A 26,070-nucleotide genomic window follows, 5' to 3' on the forward strand; every position below is an offset into this window, starting at 1 on the left:
CTGGTCAAATTTTAACCCTTATAACTTCCTAATAGAAAAAAAATTTGCTTCCAAAATTGTTGTGATGTAAAGTAGACATGTGGGAAATGTTATTTATTATGAAATTTTTGTGACACATCTCTCTGATTTAAGGGTATAAAAATTTAAAGTTTTAAAATTGCAAAATTTTCAAAATTTTCGCCATATTTCTTAAGACTTATCGAAGAAATTTTACCACTAACATGAAGTACAATATGTCTCGAAAAAACAGTCTCAGAATCAGCGGGATCCATTAAAGCGTTCCAGAGTTATAACCTCATAAAGGGACAGTGGTCAGAATTGTAAAAATTGGCCTGGTCATTAAGCTGCAAACTGGCTCTGTTGCTAAGGGGTTAATATCTGTGCAGTGTCACCTTTAAAGACCTGGCTTACATTGGCTCGCCTTGGATATTTCTGGAATTCTCCATGTCATCTGCACTGGTGTTTGAACAGGTGTGATGTCTTTGGTCAGCAAAGCAAGGGTTAAAATTACTCTTCCTTGCTAAACATAGTACCATAACCAGTCCTCAGTCCTAATGCACAGGACACTTGTCAGGGTTGTAGCTTCCTGACAATTACCTTATTATTCACCAGCTTTCATCGAAGCTTTGCAGGTGATAGGAAACCACTGGAACTTGATAACACAGTTCATCTCAGCATCATAGGATCATCGTTCTCTGCAATCGTGGTTGTCAGTGATAGATGCTGCAGGTGTCAGTGATGAAATGAATTGTTATTGACACAGTCCATTATTCTCAGAAATCATATAGTATTTTTACCTTCTGAGACTTCTGGATAGTGGCTTTTTCTTCTTGCAACTTTTAAGAATCAATTGAATTTAGAAATATAAAAAGTCTTTATTAACGTCTCAGTATCTTGCTTGAAGTCTTCATTCCCTATTCTATACCAAATCTGGTTATCTTCCTAACCTATAATGTCACAGCGTACCATAGCAGTCAGTAATATCCATATAATTATCAGAATATTAATATGCAATTCATATTTGGAATAATAAATGATAATACATTATTAACCATATTAACCATATTCTTCATGTGATAGAGCGTTTTTATGTCATGGGTGTAATTACCTTTTGAAACCATAGATGTCAGTGTGTTTTATGTAACAAGTGTTTTCATCTTTATTACTAAAACTTTATTAATAGAATATATTTATTAGACCAATAATAGATAAGAATATATATCCATGAACCAAAATAAGAACATCTGAGTGAATACAATGAATGAAATAATTGATGTACATAACTCAGAATTGAAACATTTTTCCCTTATAATGGAACCATATCATCGCTATATTTAATGAAGCAATATTCTCATACTAGACATTACTTTATTAAATATTGATGTTTTTTCTTTGATTGAGAGAAAAAATAAAAATTTAAGAATTAAAAATAAAAATAAAGTAAGAATAATAAAAATTGAAAATGAAAAATAAAAATAAAAATTAGGACTTTATATGTTGAAGACAAATGCAGAGTAGTTATGTCCTCATTAACATATACCCTTAATATTTCCATGATCTGGATTATTTCATATTTGTCATAAACTTGTGTTACCAAAATATTCAAATTATGCAACTTTGCATGTTATACTCTTCTTAATGTAAAGAAATGAATCTTTATAATATTTAATGTTATTATACCCAGTATTTATACCATTGTGCCTTATTCATATATCTTCTTTATTAAAATGTTTGAAGAGGTATTAATCAAACGTGATGATGTAATCAGGATCAAAAACACATTTCCCCCTTAATACCAAAAAGTATTGTTTTATGAAATAATTCATTTATCAAACCAAAATTATTTGTGTAAATTCTATACTTGCTTTATACCATATATTTGTCTGAAGATGTGCACCCATCTATGTAACCATTAAAAAATAAAATTGAATATCATAAATTTATCCTTTGGAAAAAATTAATTTAAATGTAGATTTTCTTAAACCATTTTGATGTGATTACAATTATCCACAATTAAGTAAATGAAGAAATAATTACTAAAGAAATATAGAAATATATGTTGTGTAGATAATATTTCATTATGTATCTTAATATTCTAATAATTTAACTGATTTGCATTATTTCCCATAAGACATAGTTTTTTGGTTTCTCCTAACATACCATGTCATCATGAGGCCTCTCACACATCACACATACCACGTTATTCTCTCAGCAGCTGCTCATCCTTATCTGTCACTCAGACTGTGACACATATAAGTTCACACCACAGATTCCACATGCAAAAGGTATGAATACATGAATTTTAACCCAAATTATTGTATCCTAATTATCAATGCGCATCATTATAATTTGTTATAACTAACCGTAGTTAGTTACTATGCCCGGGCAGCGCCGGGCTCTTTAGCTAGTATTATATAGAGAGCTCCTATGTATAATGTCACTGGTGATTGCTATATTTCCTGTTGGAGCGCCCCACAGGGCCTTAGGTTACTCGGTACTGGGCCCGTTGACTTCAATGGGGGATGTCACGGTGGCAGTGACCCGGTCCGTGGCCCTGGGAGTCCAGTAATAAAATTAAGGAAAGTTGTGTGATGTTGAAGTGTGACGCCAATGAGTGGCCGATGCTGTGGTTTTGGTCCTCTGGGGCCGATGGTGACGCAGCAAAGAATGGTTCTGCTCCCCACGGGTGGAGCGGGGCCCCAGGGCAAAGATATTTGATTAATGGTTCAGATGGCGGTGAACGTTGGGGTGCATAGAAATAAGAGGACACAGAAAGGTGCAGGTTTCACCTTTTACTTGCAAGTGGTTGCAATCTGGGGTAACACATACAGGTGACGGATTGAGTCCAGCTCACCTGGAGGCATTCAGGGGATCCACCCTGCCAGGTGGGGTTTGGGACCTTCCTTCTGCGCTTTGTTTTCGGGTCCCTGCTGTTTGTAACTAAGCTGCGACCCTCTCTGGTGTGATGGTTTCTAACCTGTCTGGCTGACAGCGTGAGCCTATATCACGGGTATTGTCCTTTTCACAGTCAGACCCTGGCTCTTGATCTGCTGCCGTGCCTTCAGGTGTTCAATGTCGCTAAGGAACTTGCAGTCCCCTGTACTTCCAGATTCGGCGATCAGGGCATAAAGCTCCTGTTGTTAGGCGTCGGGTTCCGGGCACTGCACAGCGGGAATCCCGAGTCTTGCCATCAACCATCTCCCATTCCCCTCTGGCCGCAGTGGAGCCTGCTCAGCAGACTCCACGATCCCGGCGTTCTGCCCACACCAGCATTGTGGGTTCGGTTGCAGCTACCACCTCTGGTCCAGTTATGGCAATGCAGCCTGGCCAGCAGCAAAAGACTCCAGAGTCTAAGTCTTTCCTTCGGTCCACTGAGCATGCTTCATGAGGCGATCTCCCATTGGGATTCTGGAGTCACATGTTCAGATCCTTCTCCAGTTCTGATTGGTCCATCTGGAGGATCAGGAAGGTCCCGGAAGGGCACGGCTATAAAAGGTTTGCATGGCCGCCCCGCCATGCGCTATGATAGACTCTGAGGCTATAGTACTTAGTGTATGCATGATGATGGATGACTGAGCCTGGTGACTGACACATTATAATTCTCCCTCCTTGGATATTACGCATGAGTTAGGGTTAGGAAATAGAGTCAGCTCAATAGCTCGGACACTGCACAGCGCCGCAGTGTTATCCTCATCTACCTTCAGCGCCTAGTGTGTCGGCCAGTAGTGACCTCCTCGACACTGCTACCACAGCATCCGCCACAGTAACGCCGTGCGCCATGTGAGCGCTTTCCAGCACTGTTGTTAGGCTGGATAGTGGCGTCCGTCAGGGCGGACATTGCACCCCTCATAAGCAGTGGTTCACACCACTGTGACGTAAACAGGTTGCTGTTTGCCGGCTGGCACGTGCTACGTGAAGCAACAGAGTTCGTGCCTGCTAGCACCGGGTCAGGGGTTACCTACCGGTGTCTGGCTTTTCTCTTACACTCCTTCCCCTCATTGTTTAGCAGCAGTTGGTCACCTCTGCACGGTGGGCCCGAGCTGTGAACGCACCCCTTATATTATTTCATCTTTATTTATTTGATGCGTTCCGCCAGCCCGTAACACCTGTTCAGCCTAGGACTCTGGCATCCTCTTTTTATATCAGCGCTTCACTCTGGGGTCAGCTATACGCAATTTTAGCTTCCCCAGACCCTCTTGTCTCAGTTCCTCCCCTTCCCCTCTTCACAGATCAACTCCCCGTGTCCAACTGATTGTCGTGTCATGAGCTCAGCTGCTCTCATTTCCATGACAACTCGCTTGTTTGCTCTCTCAGCTGACTACTGGCTGACTCACTATCCCCATCTGCTGGCCAGAATTTATCAGGCAGCTCCCCTTTCTGACCTGCAGCAGGAATTGTCATGTAATCTATGTTACCTGGCATGGGGGCCCCCCTCCTGCCTCCAGGCATGACTTCACCCCTTAGAGGGAGGCAATGTCACTGTGGCAACCAGACTCTGGGGTGTCACACCTGAACACTTACACTATACACTGTATACTATATACAGAGCTCTTGTGTATAATGTCACTGGTGGTAATAACAGTGTTGTTAGTATTGTGGTTTGTATTCATGATCAGTATTGTAGTATTTGGTCATTATGTGGTTGTAATTTGTAGTCTGGTCACGGTGTGGTGGTATTTGTCACAGGTATGTGGTATTATTCGGTCACTATTTGGTGGAATATGTCATCCAGTTATGGTGTGGTGGTATTTCTCCTTGTATGTGGATGTGGTATTACTTGGTCACTCTATGCTGGTAAATTGTGGTATTATTCAGTTACTATGTGGTTTGTTCATGGTGTGGCGTGCTTATTATGGTAAAATCCTGGAGGGTTTTCTAAGAGATACTATACTGGAGTATCTGGAGAAGAATAACCTTATGACCCAATATCAACATGGGTTTACAAGGGACCGTTCCTGTCAGACTAATCTGATAAGCTTTTATGAAGAGGTAAGTTCTGGACTGGACCAAGGGAATGCAGTGGACGTGGTGTACATGGACTTTTCAAAAGCTTTTGATACGGTGCCACAGAAAAGGTTGATACATTAAATGAGAACAATGGGGATAGGGGAAAATATGTGTAGGTGGGTTAAGAGCTGGCTCAGGGATAGGAAACAAAGAGTGGTTATTAATGGAGCACACTTGGACTGGGTCACGGTTAGCAGTGGGGTACCACAGGGGTCAGTTTTGGGCCCGCTTCTTTTTAACATATTTATTAATGACCTTGTAGGGGGCATAGAGAGTAGAATTTCAATATTTGCAGATGACACTAAACTCTGAAGGGTAATCAATACAGAGGAGGACAATTTTATATTACAGGAGGATTTATGTAAACTAGAAGCTTGGGCTGATAAATGGCAAATGAGCTTTAATGGGGATAAATGTAAGGTCATGCACTTGGGTAGAACGAACAAGATGTATAATTATGTGCTTAATTGTAAAACACTGGGCAAAGCAGTCACTGAAAAAGACCTGGGTGTATGGGTGGACGACAAACTCACATTTAGCGGCCAGTGTCAGGCAGCTGCTGCAAAGGCAAATAAAATAATGGGATGCATTAAAAGAGGCATAGATGCTCATGAGGAGAACATGATTTTACCTCTATATAAGTCACTAGTGCGACCACACTTAGAATACTGTGTACAGTTCTGGTCTCCGGTGTATAAGAAAGACATAACTGAACTGGAGCGGGTGCAGAGAAGAGCGACCAAGGTTATTAGGGAACTAGGGGGTCTGCAATACCAAGACAGGTTATTACACTTGGGGTTATTTAGTTTGGAGAATCGAAGGCTTAGGGGTGATCTTATTACAATGTATAAATATATGCGGGGACAATACCAAGACCTTTCTAATGATCTTTTTACTCTTAGACCTGTGACGGGGACAAGGGGGCATCCTCTACGTCTGGAGGAAAGAAGGTTTAAGCATACTCACAGACGCGGATTCTTTACTGTAAGAGCAGTGAGACTATGGAACTCTCTGCCATATGATGTTGTAATGAGTGATTCCCTACTGAAATTTAAGAAGGGACTGGATGCCTTTCTTGAAAAGTATAATATTACAGGGTATATTCACTAGTTTCCTTAATATTGCGTAGATCCAGGGAGCTAGTCTGATTGCCGTATGTGGAGTCGGGAAGGAATTTTTTTCCCCAATGTGAAGCTTACTGTTTGCCACATGGGTTTTTTTTGCCTTCCTCTGGATCAACATGTTAGGGCAAGTTAGGATAGGATATGGGTTGAACTAGATGGACTTAAAGTCTCCCTTCAACCTTAATAACTATGTAACTATGTAACTATGTAACTATGTAACTATTCCTTGTATGTGGTATTATTCGCTTACTATGTGGTTTGATTACGGTGTGGTGGCATTTTTTGACTGTAAGTGGTATTATTGGTCTTGGTATAGTGAATTGTGTTTGTCATTTGTTCTCTCTGATATTAATTAGAAGATTCTTTATTTCCATTAGAGATTAAATACTTGGAACCACAGCAGCAGAGATGCACTTACAGGGCTTCTCATGTGAAAAAAAGTAATCACATCTCCAGAGGATAAATGATAATGCATTGATTGGGGGGTCTGACTGCTTGGACTCAATTGGCAGAATGTGGAACTTTTATCCCCACTAGACTTGAGCAGCATGTTCAACTTGATCACTGATCCATCCATTCACTCTGAAAGCATTTGTTTGTTTTTTTTCAGTGTTTATAATTCTACACTGAATTTGTACACCACAATAACATTAGGTCTTTATCTATCCTTATCCCGTGTTTATCCTTATCCTGTGTTGTAGCACTTTTGCTGGTGCCCCTGCACAGTGTTCCCTTCTCTCTCCGTGGAGGGATGCTGGCTTACTCACTGCCCCAGTCCCTGGAGTGCTCCTGCCTCCTGTCACTTCCTGGTGTGCATATCGCACTGTGTTTTGGCGGTGTGCCTAGTGCTTAAAGGGGCAGTGCGCGCACATGGTAAAAATATCCCCCGCTGTCAGCTAGGAGGTAATAAGTTAATGTGATCATCTGAAAGGTGTCCACCAGCCAATAGATGGGAGGCATCTTGTATAATAGGCACCCTCCCCAATAGGGTGGTGTCTGAGAAACCACAGTAGTTACTGTTAGTTAGCACCTCAGCTGTGCCACAGGCAAATTCAGCATAATCCTAGCCAAACACTGAAATATTCACTCATATCTAGTGGCGACTCCAAGTTGGGTCTACATCTGGTGGGTTAGCTGCAGTGAAAGGGGTGACCATGCCCATTATACTACTTCTACTCTGGGGAAATTGGTGACACTTTAGTGGTGTCTGCCCCTAATTTTTGAAATATTTAGAATCCAAGTTGGGTCTCGTTCATGTGTGTTGCCTTTATTTGGCAGAGCAGCAGGCCTATACCTGTCACTCATCCACCTATTACTGATCAATATTTAAGTAATAAATGCTGTTCCAAGTCCTGTCCCAGACCCTATCCCATACATATATGCTGCACAATTATACTATTTGTACTCTAATTCAATTGATGTCACTTTTTCTGGGGTCTGCCCCTAATTTGAGCTGTTTTGGAAGCTTTTGTCCTCCCCCTAAAGTTGTTGTCATTGCGTTTGGTTTTGACTCTAACTGAATTCAGTGGGTTTCAGATAATTGCTGTGAACTTGTCAGCGAACATCGGGAAGTTCGCCGAACCTAACCGAACCGACCTTAAAAGGCTCGCTTATCTCTAGTCATGAGCATCAAACTTTGAGGCTCTAGCTTTCCAAAATCATGGGCAAAGATTTCTCTCGTAGCCTGAGGAGTCGCCATCACTGATTTCCTTTCAAACATCACTGACAACTTTTGTAAAAGTGAAAATAAAGCAACAAAAGCCAAATGCATGTGCTTCTAATCAAGAAAGAGTGGAGCATACTTAGGGAACATAAATTAACCATTTACAACCCTGGAAATATCACTAAATGATAAAAAGTTTAACTCACCATGATTAACAAAAGACCAGTGCCATAAATGTAGAAATATATGACAACCTAAGAGCCCTTATTGTCATCAATAAAGAATTATATATTTTTGTCAATTGTGTAAAAATATTTTGGGGTGATTAAATTAATGATTTCAGTTCTAGCATTTGTCTAATTAATTATACTTATATATTTCTTTGGTTGGTTTCTGTCGGATTACTCATACAAATGGATAATGCTTCATTATTCATTTACTTTAATTTAAGATAATTTCTAGTTTAAAACGATTGTCCACCATTGGACTGCCCCTAATTAACCAGTTCAGTGCCCCAGTTAAAATAAAAACAGGAGATATATCAAACAGTGGCTCCATTCAGACATGAAATGATATTGTCATTTTTAATGAGCCGCAAATGACTTGCTGCAGCTCCATACTTTGTCAGGGTGGACATCGACTCTTAGGCCAGGGTCACATTTGCGAGTGTGATGCGAGAAACTCTTTCGAGTCTCTCGCATCAATACCCGGCACTCGGGACTGGAGTGTGAGGCTGCATAGAAATATATGAAGCCGCACACTTCGGTCACAAGTGCCGGCGGCAGTGCCGGGTATTGATGTGAGAGACTCGCATGAGTTTCTTGCATCACACTAGCAAGTGTGACCCCGGCCTTAGGAAATAATTAGGTCTGCAGGCACTCAATGGCTGTTCATTGGCTGCAGCCTGCATCTGACACAACAATGTCACGTTACTTTCCATGAACAGGGGTGCAGACATCATTTGAATTGTGGGAGGTGAGTATAGATTTTTATTTTAATTTGGGTCTGACTTGATTAAGCTGAGTTGTTCAACCCTTTTAATGTCTTAAGCTAAGCACGTGATTATAGAAAGCTGCCACTAGGGGGAGAGAAAACACTTTGAAAATGAAGTATGTGGAATGAAAACTAGCATAACTCCAGGTCACCATCAAGATAGATCATTTAGAGAATGGTGAAAGAGAGAGGATTTTCATTTTTCATTGTTTATGGGAAAGCCTGAAGATTATGAAGGTAATCCAGATGATATCTTAATATTATAGCTGAACAGATAGATTTGTTGTAGATCTTCAGGCACAGGCTTTCTCATAATGCCTTGAAGCTATCACATCATATCGTATGGTCTAGCACAACAAAACAAGGGGAACGTTATAGCTTAAATATGAGATATGGACTGTCCAAGCAGCACCATTTTAGAATTTTACTTCAAGATAACATGTGTACGCAATACAACAACCATGTTGGCTGTTGTCGCAACTTACTTTCTACACATGCACCTTATAGCAACATGGTTTTTAGGTTTACATTATACTTGTCAAAGAAGGAGAATTTAAACAAAAAATATATAAAAAATACTAAAAAAGGTTACATTTTTGCAAAACTGGCATGCTAGTCCAGTTTAATAAGTGTACACGTCACAACACTACAGATGTTGGTTGCCACATCTTTAGGTTCTCTGCGTGTACATATGTGGTGACAAAGGTTTTTACAATTTTCGGGAAGGGAAGAATTGCAACTGTTATGGCAAGGCTATCATATATTCTCTTTTATTTACATTAGAATAAATTTGACGAGTGCCAGAAAACCAAGACACCCCTTGTGTCTTCCCCAAAAGCTCTCCTAAGAAAAAGGTCCCCTTGATAGTATATGGTGCCTAAAGCCAAGGATGGTTAATTGAACGCTTTTGGACCGACCATTTAAATTCAACCCAGGAATCACTGAATGAAGACCTTAATAGACTAGGGATTGACAAAATGCCAAAATAGAACACCGGATAAACCAACATTGATATGTATCTGGAGCGCCCCACAGGGCCTTTGGTTACTCGGTACTGGGCCGGTCAGGTTCTTTAAAGGGGATGTCACGGTGGCAGTGACCCGGTCCATGGCCCTGGGTGTCCAGTAATTAAAACAGTAGATAATTATGTGGTGTTTGGTCGTGACGCCACCCGTGGTGTTCGGCAATGGGCGGCCGACGCTGCGGTTTTGGTCCACTGGGGCTGTTGATGACGCAGCAAAGATGGTTCAGCTCCCCACAGGTTGTGCAGGGCCCTAGGGCAAATATATTTTATTGTTCAGATGGTGGTGAACGTTGGGGTGCTGAGGAAAAGTGAAGGACACAGAGAAGTGCAGTTTTATTTACCTTTTACTTGAACGTAAATGCAATCTGGAGTACCACATACAGATGATGGAGGCATTCAGGGGACCCACCCTGCCAGGTGTGGTTGAGGACCTTCCTTCTGCGCTCTGTTTTTGGGTCCCTGCTGCTTGTAGCTAAGCTGCGTCCCTCTCCTGCATGATGATTGCTAACCTGTATGGCTGACAGCGTTAGCCTATATCACGGGCACTGTTTTGTTCACTGTCAGCCCCGGGCTCTTGGTCTGCTGCCGTGCTTTCAGATGTTCAGTATGGCCAAGGAACTTGCAGTCCACTGTATTCCAGATTTGGCTGTCAGGGCGTAAGCTGCTGCCCAGCCAAGGACTCTGGCATCCCTTTTATCAGCGCTTCGCTCTGGGGTCAACTATATGCAATCTTAGTTCCCCAGAGCCCCTTGTCTCTGCTCCTGTCCCTTCCCTCTCCACAGACCAGCTCCAACTGTCCCTAACTGCCTTGTCATGAGCTCCAACTGGTCTCGTTTCCATGACAACTCTCTCAGGTGTCTTCTTACTGACTCACTAACCCCACCTGCTGTCCAGAATTTATAAGGAAGCTCCCCTTTCTGGCCTGTAGCTGGAACTGTCATGTACACTGTGTTCCCTGGCATGGGGACCCCTCTGCCTCCAGGCATGACATCACCCCTTAGAGGGAGGTAATGTCACCATGGCAGCCAGACTCTGGGGTGCCACATTACCTCCAAGTGAAATTCAGTACTCCGGGACTGAGGTAACATAACAAGAACTGTTAGCAACAACAATAAATGAAAATCTACAAAGTCATAAAAATTATCCAAACCTAAAAAAAGAATAACACAGTTACTGCAGCGACCAGTCCTTACGCTGCCGTACAGGAATTGTCTTTGTCCTTGTTCCTGGGGTTTGATTGGTGGGAAACGCCTTTGCCCACTTTGTGTGTCGTCCCTGGGCGTGGCTACAGGGCACTCTGTAGATGTGCCTGGTTTTTCGGCTATGCTGGCGGCTTATTTTCAAGGCCAAGTTGGGGTAACTATTTACAAATAAAGTCCTGACCACACATAGTCCTTTTGCCCAATTGTCCTTCAACTGGTTAATACAAAATGCTTAAAAAATTCATACAGTAAGTCTCTGTAGGCTCTCATGCTTAATGGTTACAACTATACATTCTTATTAACTTATTTACATTATGTATTCTCTATAATGGACAGGGATCTGATCTCTGGTACTACGAGTGGATCTACGCAGTACAGGTATCTCCGATGACCTGACCTGTTCTCTAATGTCTACTGCTGGTGCAGCGAGTGCACTAGTCACTACTCTATAAGTGGACCTGTGTAGTATTGGTATTCTGGACTGCCTTCTCCTGACTCTTAGACTCACCATGAGACTGACAGATTTGCCGCTAGCAGTGGACAGATTTCCGCATTCCACTGCAGATGTGGCATATCATATCATTAAGAGTCTCTGCTTCATCCGATGCAGTAGGCTGGTGAAAGGTTAGGACTGGTACTACGATAGCTTGATTCACTTGCATCCACGTCCGAGGAAATTCTCCAAGGATAATATGCATCTTCTCTTCCACTTCTACTCTGTGCCGTGGGGTGTCTTGGACTTCCTCTTTGTCTTTCAGCTGATCAGGGCACACTTTCAGATGATCTTTTGAGACTGCCTCTGAGGTTTCTCCTCCATCCTTGCTGATGAGGCATACCTTGGTGTTATTAAAGTCTGAAGGTATAGCGGTATATGGCTCTGCCTCCCATTGATCATCTAGTTTGTGAACTAGTCTCTTTCTTTTGAGTACTTGTTCTCCTGGAGTCAAGGGAACTGCAGGGGCTTGTTGATTGTAATTCCTTTCCTGCCTCTGTCTTGCCTGGGCCAAACTTTTCTCCACTCATTCTTGCACTTTGCGGTATTGTTGCTGCCGCTCCGTATCCCAGTCTGCATCTGGTGATGTCGTCTCAGGTGTTAAGACTCCCATGTCCAAGTCAATGGGTAACTTGCCAGGTCTTGCCCTCATCAGTTAGGCCTGAGTGCAATTGGTGGAGTTTATCGGTATATGATTATATAGATCTACCAGATCTGGCAACTTCTCTGGCCACTAGTTTTGTTCTTCCAGAGGTAAGGACTTCAATAAGTCCATTACCACCTGGTTCATCTTCTCACACATGCCATTTGTCTGTGGATGGTACAGCGTTGTCCTGATTTTCTTGCAACCGTACATGTTACAGTGATCCGTGAGCACCTGTTCAGGGTATCCGTGCGGTCGACAAAAGTGTTGTTGAAATGCCTTGGCTGCTGTCTTCGCTGTTTGGTCTTTGACAGGCACGACTACCAAGAACCTTGAGTAATGATCAGCGATAGTCAGAGTGTAGGTGTAGCCATTCCTACTCGGAGTTAACTTCACATGATCCAAGGCTACTACAAGCGGCTGCTTCGTGATGATTGGCTGTAATGCGGCTCACTGGCTGTTACAGTCTGTCCTGCGCAGGTTGCATGGGCCACATTCACGGCACTACTTCTCAATGGCTCTCCTCATGCCAACCCAGTAGAATCTTTCACGAAGTAGAACCTCCAACTTCTACCCAAAGTGTCCTGCTCCATCGTGGTACGCCTCCAAGACCATTGGCGCATCCCGCTTTGGGACTACAACCTGCCAGACCAGTTCGTGCGTGCATGAGTTGATGTTCCTCCGACACAGCTTACCCTCATAGATGAACAGCTTGCTTCTCTCCTTCCATAACTACTGTGCTTACTGTGGGTCATCTGGACCAGGGTGTGAATCAGCTTGTGTCAGCAACTCCTTTACTAGGCGAACGGCTGGGTCACTCTCTTGTGTCTCTGCCCACTCATGATGGGGTAATGGGTTCAATGTTGCCTCTCGTACGATATAGTGCTTATTCCTCACCCCTTGGGAGCGCTGGGCTGCAACTGGAGGGTGGAAGGCTGGTAACTCAATTTCTTCGAGTTCTTATGGATCTTCTCCCCTGTGTGGTGAATTGGGCATCCTGGACAGCGCATCAGCATTAGCGTTCTTATATCCCGCTCGGTACTTGTTGGTAAACTCGTAATTTGATAGTCGGGCCATCCATCGCTGCTCAAGTGCCCCTAGCTTTGCCGTTTCAAGGTGGATTAGCGGATTATTGTCAGCATAGATGGTGAACTTCTCGAAGCCAAGTAGTACTTGAAGCGCTCCGTTACCACTCAGACTATGGCGAGGAACTTCAGTTTAAAGGGACTGTAGTTGTCGTGGTTTCTCTCAGTGGGACGAAGCTTCCTGCTGACGTAGGCAGTCACTCTCTCTCTGCCTTTCTGCACTTGTGACAGCACTGCTCCCAATCCCACGTTGCTGGCGTCAGTGTAAAGTACAAATGGTTGGTCATAGTCAGGGTAGGCCAGGACCTCATCTCCAATTTAACCTGATGAAGGACTCTTCTATTCTTTTTTTTCCACTCGAACGGAAGACTCTTGTTCTTGGCCTTCTTGGATAGGCCCACTAGAAAATCTTGCAGGGGTGCAGATATTTTGGTGAAGTTCTTGCTAAATCTTTGGTAGTAGCCTACTAAGCCAAGAAACTGCCTTACTTCATGAATAGTGCTGGGTCTTTGCCAGTCCCGTATAACGGTGACTTTGTCAGGGTCTGGTGCCACACCTTCCGCACTTACCATATGGCCTAGGTACTGCACCTTGGGCTTCAAAAGGTGACATTTGGACGGCTTTACTTTCAAGCCAAAGTTGGACAGGGCTTCGAATACCTCGGCTAGGTGCTTCAAATGGTCTTCGTAGGTTTTGGAGAAGACGATGATGTCATCCAGGTACAGTGGAACGGTTTCAAAGTTTTTTTTATGTCCAAGGCAGCATTCCATTAACCGCTGAAATGTTCGTGGGGCATTGCTGAGCCCGAACGGCATGTAGATTAACTCTCAGAGGCCCACTGGTGTTGTAAACGCTGTCTTTTATTTGTATGCCTCTGCCACGGGAACCTACCAATACCCACTGGTGAAATCTAAGGTAGAGAAATAGTTAGCGGTTCTCAGTGCAGCTAGTGATTCCTCAATTCTAGGTAATGGGTAAGCGTCCTGATGTGTAATGCTATTAATCCGCCTGTAATCTACACACACATTCTCATAGTACCATCTTTCTTTTTAACAAAGGCTAATGGAGCTGCCCCATTGCTACAACTATCTCTGATTACCCCAGCCTCCTTCATCTCCCGTAACATACCCTTGGCACATTGATAGTGTGTTGAGGCACAGGTCGGTCCCTCTCTTTAATGGGTGGATGATCTCTGGTGGGGATATGATGATGGACCCCTTTTGCCTGCCCAAAGTCTAGAGGATGTTTGCTGAAGACCCGTTCAAATTCTCGAGCCACCAGGTAAGCCCCATGCTTTTGGTGCGAAGGGGTGGAATCAGTGGCTACATGTAGCTGCTGACACCAATCCTCCTGCTGCCCTTCAGAGCCATTGTCTTCAACCTTGTCGGATGAAAGCAAGTGTTCTGCTGCCTCTATTGCATTGCTACTAACAGTGAACAGCTTAGCAAGGGTGGCATACCGGGGTAAATGGACCTCTCTCTCACCACAATTTAAGATGCATATTGGTACTCTCCCCTTATAGACATCAACTACCCCTCTGGCTATCAGGATAGTGGGCCTACTATTAGAGTACACTGGTTCTACCCAGGCTTGGTAATCTTGACCCCTGAGGCCTATCGCTGTCTGACACCAAATTAACATTTCACTTTTGGGAGGTACTGCAATGGGGAAAGGATCACTTACTCTGGCACTGCCAACTTCTCCACCAGGCAGCTCTACCTGTTGTCTCTGCATCAGGGCTCTGATCTCTTTTTGCAGGACCATTGCTGACTGGAGCTGGCGGTCTCGGCTACCTGTTGTAACAAAACAATAATTTCTCCAAGACTATTTTCAATTACATTAGTGCCTAAAGTGATGATAGGATGGCATTCTCATTTGTCAATATTAACTATAATCAAACATTGCAACTGCAATTCTACTTGGCCAATCTTGATGGTCACCTCTTTATATCCCATCTGAGGCAAGAGCTGACCATTGCTGGCAAGGATGGCAAGGTCTTTATCTGGGCTGTGAGTAATGTCTGAATCAGCCCAGGACTGCTTAAAGAGGGCATATGGCATCGTTGTCACCTGGGAGCCGGTGTCCAGTAAAGCATTCATCGGGAAGCCATCAATCACGACAGGCAGGACTCGCTGTCCTCCTACGTACTTGTCTTGCCAACTTAGTGAGCCTGGTCGTCTTAAGGCCCCGTCACACACAGCGACCTCACTAGCGAGCTCGCTGGTTTTGTGACGCCACAGCGATCTCGCCAGCGAGATCGCTGTGTGTGACGGGGGTCAGCGACCGCCCCCCCCCTGCCGGATATCGCTGATCGTGCACTATTGTCCTAGGTCATTTTTTGATCATTGCTCTCCCGCTGGCCAGCGTGCATCACTGCGTGTGGCAGCGGGAGCTAACGATCAGCGAGGCTCCCAGCGCTCTAAGCAGGAGCTGGGAGCTGGTATCTAAGGTAAATATCGGGTTACTAAGCCGCGCGCGTCACTTAGTTATCCAATGTGTACTTTAGAAACCTGCGTGCTCACAGCTCCCGGCGCGAGCACGCAGGTTTCTAAGGTACACATCGGGTAACTAAGTGACGCGTGCCGCTTAGTAACATGATGTTTACCTTAGATACCAGCGTCTTCCCTGGTGCTGATCGCTGGTGATGCTGCCTTTTTGGGAGTTCACCAGCGATCATGTAGCAATGCACCAGCGATCCTGACAAGGTCGTATCGTTGTCGGGATCACTGGTGCATCTTTACGTATAACGGTACACTTACTCCTGAGGGTTGGCACGGGGTTGCTTGTTTAAATAACAGAATCTTGCTATGTGTCCCGCCTTGTTGCAACGGCGACAGATGGGCTGTTGGTCCTTGTCGTAACGATCGCAATCTCTCCTTCTGGTCGGTGGGATTCTCCTCTGCTGTTGCCATGGGACATCATCTGAACTGGAGGCCAGCTGGATCTTCTTCTTTGGAGCCATTTGTATGGACTGCACAGTTTTTGTGAGTGTAGCCACACTTTTGGTTAGTTCCTTGACCTGGAGACGTAGGTCGGCAGCAGAGTCATCATCTTGGGCAGGCATGTCGGTCTCAATAGGGGTCTGGGGAAAGGATGCTGCCTCCTGCTAGTAGGTAATTGCTGGATGCCTAGAGGGCTCTGTGCTGCTAGGATTTGGTTCACGCAGCACCCAGATGGCTCTATCCTTAAATTGTGCAAAGTCCAATCCAGGATTTTGTAGGGCCATTATGCGCAGGTGTATCCTTTGATTGTTAGACTGAAGTCCCTCTATAAACTGCTCCATTAGTAATCCAGCTTCATCTTGCACGCTCTCAGGGTCAACCTGCTTTATGGCCCGTAGCGCCTCCAGAAGAGCATAGTCCCGTATACTGTCCTGCACCCTTTGTTTGCACCCAAAGAATCTCATTTTTATCTGTGCTGCAGTGTGGGTGTCGAAAGTGTCCTTCAGTCTGGCCAAGATTTATTTGACAGTTCCTTTATCAGTGTCCAGCCAGGACTTTACTTCCCTCTTGGCCGCACCAGTTAACTGGCCAATGAGGATACTGACTTTTTGACTCTCAGACAGGGGGTACACTTTGAACAAACTACATAGGCTTTCCTTAAAATCGCTCAGGGTGTGCGACTCCCCTGAGTACTGTGGTAACCAGGCCGCTCCTGGTATATATGGCATTGATAGCGGCATTATGGGGGCTGCAGCTGCGACCACTGCTGAATCTCCACCAGAGTTGGGAATTTTCTTCCTCCCTCAGTGAACCTCAGCCAAGCTCTGTTTACCTTTACCATTGTCAACAGCTGCTCTCTGACAGGCTGGATTGAGCTCCTACTGGTCTCCAAATCGGATCTTCCTGCTTTTCACTAGCCCACAATAGAGCGCAGCTCCAGTTTTACTTCGCCCACTGGCGTCAGAGTGCGGGCAGGGCTTTGTTTTGAGCTCTCTTTCTGGCTCTGCCCATGGCAGTGCTCCCCTCTCTGCTCGCATGCACTGTGTGATGCAGTTATGGTGGTGATTTGAAGATTCAATCGTGTGCACCGTGTGATGCAGTTATGACTGTGATTTGAAAGCTCATTAAAGTCTCTAGCACACAATTTCATAAAGTCTCTGGCACACAGTACCCAGCTTTGCCAGGCTTCTAGTACCCAGCTTTGCTAGGCACGATAATCTTGTTCGTGATGCCAAGATTGGAGTGCCCCACAGGCCCTTAGGTTACTCGGTACCGGGCCGGTCATGTTCTTTAAAGGGAATGTCACGGTGGCAGTGACCCGGTCCATGGCCCTGGGCGTCCAATAATTAAAATAGTGGATAATTATTTACGCGCTGGGGAAGGTGAGCGTCTCCCTGCCCTGGCTGGCAGCCCCGCAGGCAGCCCCCGCCTCCCCACCCTGCTCGTACGCTAGGCCCGAAATCCCCGATATCGATTCCCAGCCTCCCCGCCCAGCCACGCCCTGTCATACTCTACCTGCCCAAGGGGGTACGAGGCCTAAGGCCCGCGCACCTGAGTCTCAGCCTCCCTGCCCGGCCTCCACTCACTCACTGACACGCCCGACGAATCCGCGGCCTATGCTGGGCCGGCTGATGTCCGCACCATCGACCCCCGGTCTCCTCGCCCGGCTTCTCGTCCCACGTCATCGGCGCGGAGCAGGCCTGCGGCCTACACGGGGCCATCCATCTGGATTGCTGATATCATCACCCAGAAAAAGAACAAGGAGCGGAAGATCTGGGCGGCCCTCCATGAGAAGGGGGAAACCGCCATGTCTGTTCCCCGGAGCCACCGTTAATGTTCACGGACTACAGGGACTGCTGCACGCCGTTGTGCAGCTCAGGGGACTATTCCGCGTACCCTCAGGGTAAGAAGCCCTGTTCCTGATGCAGCCGGGATGTGGTGGGGGGTACTTTCCGCAAAGGAAGAGGGCGCTCTTGTGTTGACAAATATTTTCATAATGGTTAATGATGTTTACATAAATATTTGGAGGTATTATTATGTCAAGGGATATTAGCGGATATGCTGAATAGTTAAAAAGGAAAAAGTTAATTAGTAATAATGGTAAAATAAATATTTAAAGGTAGAGGTAATGAGCGTATTTAACGGAAATAATTTAGATATTGCCAGAAAAGTTGATAAAATTGTTATATTGGGAAAAAGTTCAAGAAGGACGTCCAAAATGTGAAGAAGTGGAAAATGCTTGCCATGACTAATTATAAAAGAAGGGGTAAGAAAGTTTGTGATTTGGAACAGACAGCGGTCCACAGGTCAGGTCCCAGGTGGAAAATACCCGGAGTGGAAGAACAGGGAGGGGTTGACCCGGTAGGCCAGAGCCTCGGTCATTCCGCCCCTATAGTGGAGCGCAGTTCTGGAAAGTGAGAACAGTGGGGAGAACACCCGTTAAGGAGTCTGGGTGATCCTACTCCAATGAACAAAAATTGCGCTGGCGAGTAGCCGTCAGCTACTCAGAGTTTAACTACTCCCGGCTCTGCCCAGCACTCTGTATTGAGCTAGACAGCTCTGGGTGCTGCTTAGGCAAAGCACACATGGGCAAAATAAAGTGGGAAAGAAAAAACGAAGGATGCGAGATTGTCGGGGATGGCAATGGTCAAAGGAAGGAGTATGTAGGGGGTGGACTGACCTATGGACCTGTCTGATAAAGAGGGAAATGTAAACAGATGATGTATACAGTGCTTTATTCTGACTTGTATGTATATGTGTGGGACAACAGCTAGAATTAGTGAAAGATGGTGTAGTACCGGGTTTTGGTCACAAGATGGGGACATAGAGTAATGAGAAAAGGATTCAACAGCAAGCCTTAGGCTAGGGAAACTGCATAGTCGTAGTGGGCAGAGTTACGGGACTGGGAAGGGGATTTCCAGAAGGAGGAGATATAAGGAAGGCGAGTCCCAGTGGTAGTGCAGACACCCAGGAGGAGGAGAGAAGCGGGAAGAGTTCAGGAGAGGATAGAGGAAGGAGAAGCACAGGAAAGGCAGAAGAGAAAGAGACGGTTACTCAGAGAGGGGGGTGGCCCTGAGAGAACAGCTGCAGGATGGGATGGCAGTGACCAACGGAGGCCTGGAGTACAGGACGGCTGGACATATTCGGACTGTGTTCCGGATCTTGAGGGAGAATTCCCTGTATGTCAAAGGATCAAAATGCCTTTTTGGAGTACAGAGGATTTCATTTTTGGGATTTATTTTGTCTCCGTCAACTATTGAAATGGACCCGGCCAAGGTACAGGCCATTTATGATTGGGTTCAGCCCACTTCTTTGAAGGCCCTCCAGAAGTTTTTTGGGTTTTGCTAATTTTTATCGGAAATTTATAGCAAAATTTTCTAGTATTGCCAAGCCATTGACTGATCTGACTAAGAAGGGTGCTGATGTGTTGAATTGGTCTCCGGAGGCTGTTGCTTCCTTTCAGGAGCTGAAGCGAAGATTTACCTCTGCCCCGGTTTTGCGGCAACCTGATGTCTCTCTCCCATTCCAGGTAGAGGTGGATGCTTCTGAGATTGGTGCAGGAGCTGTTTTGTCCCAAAAGGATCATGTAACATCTAAAATGAATCCCTGTGCTTTCTTTTCCCGAAAGTTCTCTCCATCTGAACGTAACTATGATGTGGGGAATCGGGAACTGTTGGCCATGAAATGGGCATTTGAGGAGTGGAGACATTGGTTGGAGGGAGCTAAACATCAAGTTGTGGTCCTCACTGACCACAAGAATTTGATTTACCTAGAGTCGGCTAAACGCTTGAACCCTAGACAGGCTAGGTGGGCCTTGTTTTTTACACGTTTTGATTTTGTGGTCTCTTTTCTTCCTGGAACTAAGAATGTCAAGGCAGACGCCCTCTCTAGGAGTTTCTTTGCTGATTCTCCTGTGGTGACCAAGCCTGCTACCATCTTAGGCGAAGGGGTAGTTCTTTCTGCCATCTCGCCCGATTTGAGACTTGCTCTGCAAGCTTTCCAGGAGGACAAACCTGAGCGTTGTCCCAGTGGAAAGTTGTATGTTCCTGACCAGTGGAAGAAGAGAGTGATGTCTGAAGTTCATTGCTCTGCATTGGCTGGTCATCCAGGTATTTTTGGTACTAGAGATCTGGTGAGTCGCTCTTTTTGGTGGCCCACCTTGTCTCATGATGTCAGGAATTTTGTGCAGTCCTGTGGGACTTGCTCCCGGTCTAAATCTTGTTCTCGCTCTAGTGGGTTGTTGATGCCTTTGCCGGTCCCCAGGAGGCCATGGACCCATATTTCAATGGATTTCATCTCTGATATGCCGGTCTCTCAAAGAATGACTGTTATTTGGGTGATCTGTGATAGGTTCTCTAAGATGGTTCATCTTGTACCACTCCCTAAGTTGCCATCTTCCTCTGAGTTGGTGCCCCTGTTTTTGCAACAGGTGGTTCGCTTGCACGGGATTCCTGAGAACATTGTATCTGACAGAGGAGTTCAGTTTGTGTCTAGATTTTGGAGGATTTTCTGTTCCAAGCTGGGAATTCAGTTGTCCTTCTCCTCTGCTTTTCACCCTCAGACCAATGGGCAGACAGAGAGAACAAACCAGACCTTGGAGTCGTATTTGAGATGTTTTATTTCCGCTGATCAGGATGATTGGGTTTCATTTTTGCCCTTGGCCGAATTTGCTTTAAATAATAGAGCTAGTTCTGCCACTTTGATGTCACCTTTTTTTTGTAACTTTGGGTTTCATCCTCGATTTTCTTCAGGGCAGGTGGAGCCTTCTGCCTGCCCAGGTGTTGACACTGTGGTGGAGAGAATGCACCAGATCTGGGACGAAGTGGTGGATAAGTTATCTCTCTCCCAGGAAAAGGCCCAGCGGTTTTCCAATCAACATAGGACCATTGGTCCCCAGTTTAAGATTGGTGATATGGTGTGGTTATCATCAAAAAATATTGCTATGAAGGTGGCTTCTCCTAAGTTTAAGCCTAAATTTATTGGACCTTGCAAGATTTTGGAGATTATTAATCCGGTCTCTTTTCGTTTGGCTCTTCCTGTCACATTTAAAATCCATAATGTGTTCCATAAGTCCTTGTTGAAGAGGTTTGTTGAACCAGTTGTTCCTGGGGTGGCACCTCCAGACCCTGTATTGGTTGAAGGTAACATGGAATATGAGGTAGAGAAAATACTGGATTCCCGTCTGGCTAGACGGAGACTCCAGTATTTGGTTAAGTGGAAGGGTTATGGTCAGGAGGATATTTCCTGGGTCTCTGCCTCTGATATTCATGCCAAAAGATTGGTGCGTGCATTTCATCGGGCTCACCCTGATCGCCCTGGTGGCGTGGTTGAGGGTTCGGTGACCCCTCCTCAAGGGGGAGGTACTGTTGTGAGTTCATTTTCCCCTTCGTCACTGAGGTCTGGTGAACTCCCTATTCTGGTGAAGGAAGGTAATGAGCCTGATTATCAGGCACCTGAGTCTAATGAGGATGACTGGCTGAGTGGAGTCACTGACTGGATATAAGGCTGCCGACGCCCTTCTGCCCTGCGGGTGATTTCTCTGTGGACTTCTAGGACACCAGTCTGATTCCTGCTTCCCTAAAGCTAAGTTTTCTGCTTTGCCTGTTTGCATTTATGTTTTGTTTTTGTTTTCCTTGCTTTTCTGGATTCTGCCATTCCCTGCTGGGATGAGCTGAATCTCCTTCTGCCGGTTGCTCTGTGTTCAGAATATTCCTGAGTACTGACATGGCTTTTTTGAAGCCTAGCATCTTCAGGGCCTTTTTCACTGTCAGTCTGTTGGCTCTTATTTTCTTAGGGTTTTTCACGGATTGCAGACAGCAGCCTTCCTGTCCTTTCCTATCTAGGTAGTTTTGGCCCCGTCTTTGCTCAGTCTATCTTTCTGTCTGTGTTAGTGTTTTCATCTTGCTTCACCGTCATTATATGTTGGGGGCTGCCTATTGCTTTGGGGTCTGCTCTGGGGCAGTTTAGATTTCCCCTTTCTTTCTTTAGGCCTATTTAATTCTCTGGCTGTGATCGAGGGGTCTAGGGCATCGTAGGAACCCCCCACGGCTACTGTTAGTTGTTGTGATAGGATCAGGGGTCTGCAATCCGATAGCTGCCAACCTCTCTGGTTTTCTGGACTTAGCTAGCATTTCTGTTTTTGCCTCCTACGGTGACTCAATCATAACAGAAAGGCATGTGAGATCACACTGACGTTTCTTTTGACAATCTATTCCCCACATGACATCCATGCCATACTCGTACAAGTTCAACCAAAACATCTGTCTATGGCCAGACAGCTCCGACTTGAGTGTGCTCTACTAATTCCTGAGTATGTCACCCTCAAAAGATGTAACGTTCTGAATCCAGCCACCCTCCTGTTACTAATGCAGAGTTTGAGTTTCTTTTTTGTAGATGGCTCCAGATACCACCAGGATGGACGATTCTACACTGGATATGCAGTAGTATCCTCACATGAGGTAATCCGAGCGGAACCACTCTCTCCTCACATGTCGGCGCAGGAGGCAGAGTTGAAGGCACTCACTGAGGCGTGTAGAGCCGCTGCAGGTAAAGTCGCTAATATTTTCACAGATTCGAAGCCCATTAAAAATGCAGAGCTGGTGAAACAATTGATGGAGGCATTGATGTTACCAGTCCAGGTTGGCATTGTCAAGGTAAAAGCACACACAAAGGTGACTCCGTGGAGGTAGAGGGCAAAAGAAGGGTGAACGAGGCTGCTAAAGTAGCACAAGGCGGCCTAGAGAGAGCAGTGGATGGTGGCGGGGAGTCAGCGTATTCCAGCCACATTGAGCCTAGATGTCCTGAAATCCCTCCAGCAAAAAGCTGCCCAAACAGAGAAGGTACACCGGGGGAGACTGGGAGCTGAGCTGAACTCAAATGGAGTATGGGAGAATAAGGATAAATTGTGCCCACCAAAGTCCCTGTTCCCAATCATGGTGCAAGCAGCACATGGCCCCACTCACACCTCAAAAAGTCACATGTGTGCCATGGTAGATGCCTTCTGGATCGCTCCTGGTTTCAGCTACGCAGCCGCGAAACTTGTACAATCATGCCTCATTTGTGCACAGCACAATCCAGGTAAAACAGTAAAAGTCCCTAAGAAAGCGACATCTAGACCTCTCTACCCGTTTCAGAGACTGCAGATTGACGACATACAGCTACCAAGGTAGGAGTGTATGCAAATATCCTAGTATGTGTAGATCTCTTCTCTGGTTGGCCGGAAGCCTATCCGGTAAAATGTGCAAATGCTAAAATGACTACAGACAAACTGATGAAAGAACTGATCTGCAGGTATGGTGTCCCAAAAGCCACAGAAACAGATAGGGGTACACACTTCAAGGGAGAAATAATGAGGGAAGTCATGCAGGCCCCGGGTGTACAGCAAACGTTTCATACACCATATAGGCCACAAAGTAGTGGGAAAGTGGAAAGACTAAATGGGACACAAACTGAAAATTCAAAAGGCCATGGCAGACACAGGAAAGAGCTGGGTAGAGTGCTTGCCTCTTGCACTCTTTTCAGTCAGACACACTCCAAATAGAAACACAGGCTTGTCTCCTTCTGAAGTCCTGTTGGTAGTGCACCAAAGACTGGTCTGTACTTCCCACAGGTGCTACAAATGCAACACGGTGCTATGACAGCCTACGTCCAGGCCTTGCAGGAAAGACTTAATGTGGTGCATAAACATGTGTTCTCATACATTCCAGATCCTAATGCCAGTGCAGATGTGCATCAGCTGAATCCGGTGATTGGGTGGTTATACGCAGACACGTGAGAAGGAGCCTGGACCCACGATTTGACGGCCCCTTCCAAGTCCAGCTGACCACATCCACTTCAGTAAAACTTGAGGGAAAGCTCACCTGGATCCACGCCAGCCACTGCAAGAAGGTCCAGTCAACAGCAGAATGACTGTTCTCCTCATCACCTTGCTGGCAGTGACAGGGTTACTGCACTCTACAGAGACACAGGACAACCTCTTAAATGCTGATTGGGGCAACAAACTTATTCGGCATCATGCTCTTCTTATAAAGGACATGGAAGGACAGAAACCGAAGGACTGTTGGATCTGTACACACAGCCCTGTATCTGCGAGGACTATGCCGTACTTAGCCTTACCTCTGGAGCCATGGGAGGTATTAACCCCACACTGCATACACAATGAGACTTGGACTGAATCTAGGTGTGCCCCATGATATATCTGCCTCATTGGCTATAGTCGAATGGGCCGCTAATCCCTGGTTTCAGTTTAATATAATGTGGCCTAAAGGTACAAATGTGGTGGCGGGAATATGACTCAGATGTCGGAAATATGGTCGCCAGGAGGAGGACTGAAATCCCTCACTCAGACCCTATTCCCAATGATGGACTGTAGTTCAGTCTTCAACACACTGGAGCAGACACCTGTGGTGAGGACAATAATTGCTTCCGCATATACACTCGCGATCAAACACAGGTTAATGATACGGTGTACCAAGATGGTGTTGAAGGCTGTAAATCATCTACGGGTAAAATAATAAGGAAAGAAAGGGGTAAATGTACATCTGGTGTAAGTGGAAAACAAATGAATAATACTTGGTGTGCCCATAAGCCTATGTCAGGACTTTTGAGTTTATACCAATGTATACAGACCCCTGGTCACGTTTCTGTTCTCCCCAAAGGAGTATTCTTGGTTTGCGGACATTGTGCCTACAGGTGGGTGAGCCCGGACATAAGAGGGGTCTGCACTCTTGCTAAACTGACACCAGCCACTTTCATAGTTCCTCATAGTAAAATAGACACTGCAGCAGTTCCAATTCACACCTCGTATAGAAGGGCTGCAGACAATAAGCCAAATGGTAGGCCGCATCTAGTAGAAATGGGGATAAAAAATAAAATATTCAGTAGTATGCTAATATACCCCTTCATAACCCAAATGTGGGATAAATTAGTGGAAGCTACCGACTACCTGGATGATCAGATTTTCCAGATTCTTGAAGTTCTTAATGACACTAATACAATACAGAGACAATTAATCGTAGTTACTAACCAGCATACTATAGTACTAGATTACCTGACAGCAAAAGAAGGAGGAATGTGTCAAATAATTGGTCCCACCTGTTGTAATTATATCGACCCTGCTGGCAATCACCAGATCAGGGCCAGTATAGACAAAATAGTTGAACTTAGAGACCAATGGTTAAAGCAGCACAGTGCAAACAGAGACTCCTGGTGGGGTAACACATTCTCTTTCCTAAATCCAGCAAATTGGTTTAATAGCTTAGCAGGATGGATTGTTTTTGGCATTGTACAGACTTGTATGCAAATTTTGTTGTTTTGCTTATTATTTTATGTAGCCGTAAAAGCGCTAATATATGTATTACTTAAGCTACTGAATAATGTATGTGTGAAAAAAAGAATCTAAGGCTGAACCTTCTGTAGTGTATCATAGACCTCAGGTGGCCATTGCTGATGGGGAAAGTGAGTGTCCACACTGAGGGTGGATGGGCGAAGCAGGTAGGAAGCCCCCTTATGGGTACTAGACCCATGAGACAGTAGCTCCTTTGTGGACATCAGCTGACCCTGTGGCAAAGGTTATACCATTTACAAAAGGGGGAAATTGATATAGAAGAGTTAATGGTTTGCTTTTATATCCCTTTAAATGCCTTTAAGACTTCAATTGCCTTTTGCCTTATTATTGCTAGAATTATTCTTATGTAGACTAGTAGTCTCTGTCTTCAAGGAAACTATACTTGTTATCATATTTGTTCTCAACGTGTTCTGGGTATATTGTAAACAAGGTACGACCCTGAGGTGATGGTGGGGGCCAAATGAGCTCCATAGAGTCACATATTGTTGTAAATGGTATAAAAACATATCTTGTATTTCATTACGTCAGATAAAGTGATTTGACCACGG

The 26,070-nt window shown here is 45.1% G+C and overlaps 1 long non-coding RNA gene across 1 annotated transcript in view; it reads left to right on the plus strand.

The window, feature by feature from the left end:
- LOC141067758 (uncharacterized) overlaps positions 1 to 26,070 on the plus strand; it is a 33,502-nt gene extending 7,432 nt beyond the window's left edge. The window contains exon 2 of the long non-coding RNA XR_012226475.1: positions 23,883 to 26,070. This is a non-coding gene — a long non-coding RNA (uncharacterized lncRNA). The remainder of the gene's footprint in view (positions 1 to 23,882) is intronic.

Source organism: Dendrobates tinctorius, unplaced genomic scaffold, assembly GCF_039654945.1.
Source record: "Dendrobates tinctorius isolate UK_male_01 unplaced genomic scaffold, ASM3965494v1 ptg000254l, whole genome shotgun sequence".
Classification (NCBI taxonomy): Eukaryota; Metazoa; Chordata; class Amphibia; order Anura; family Dendrobatidae; genus Dendrobates; species Dendrobates tinctorius.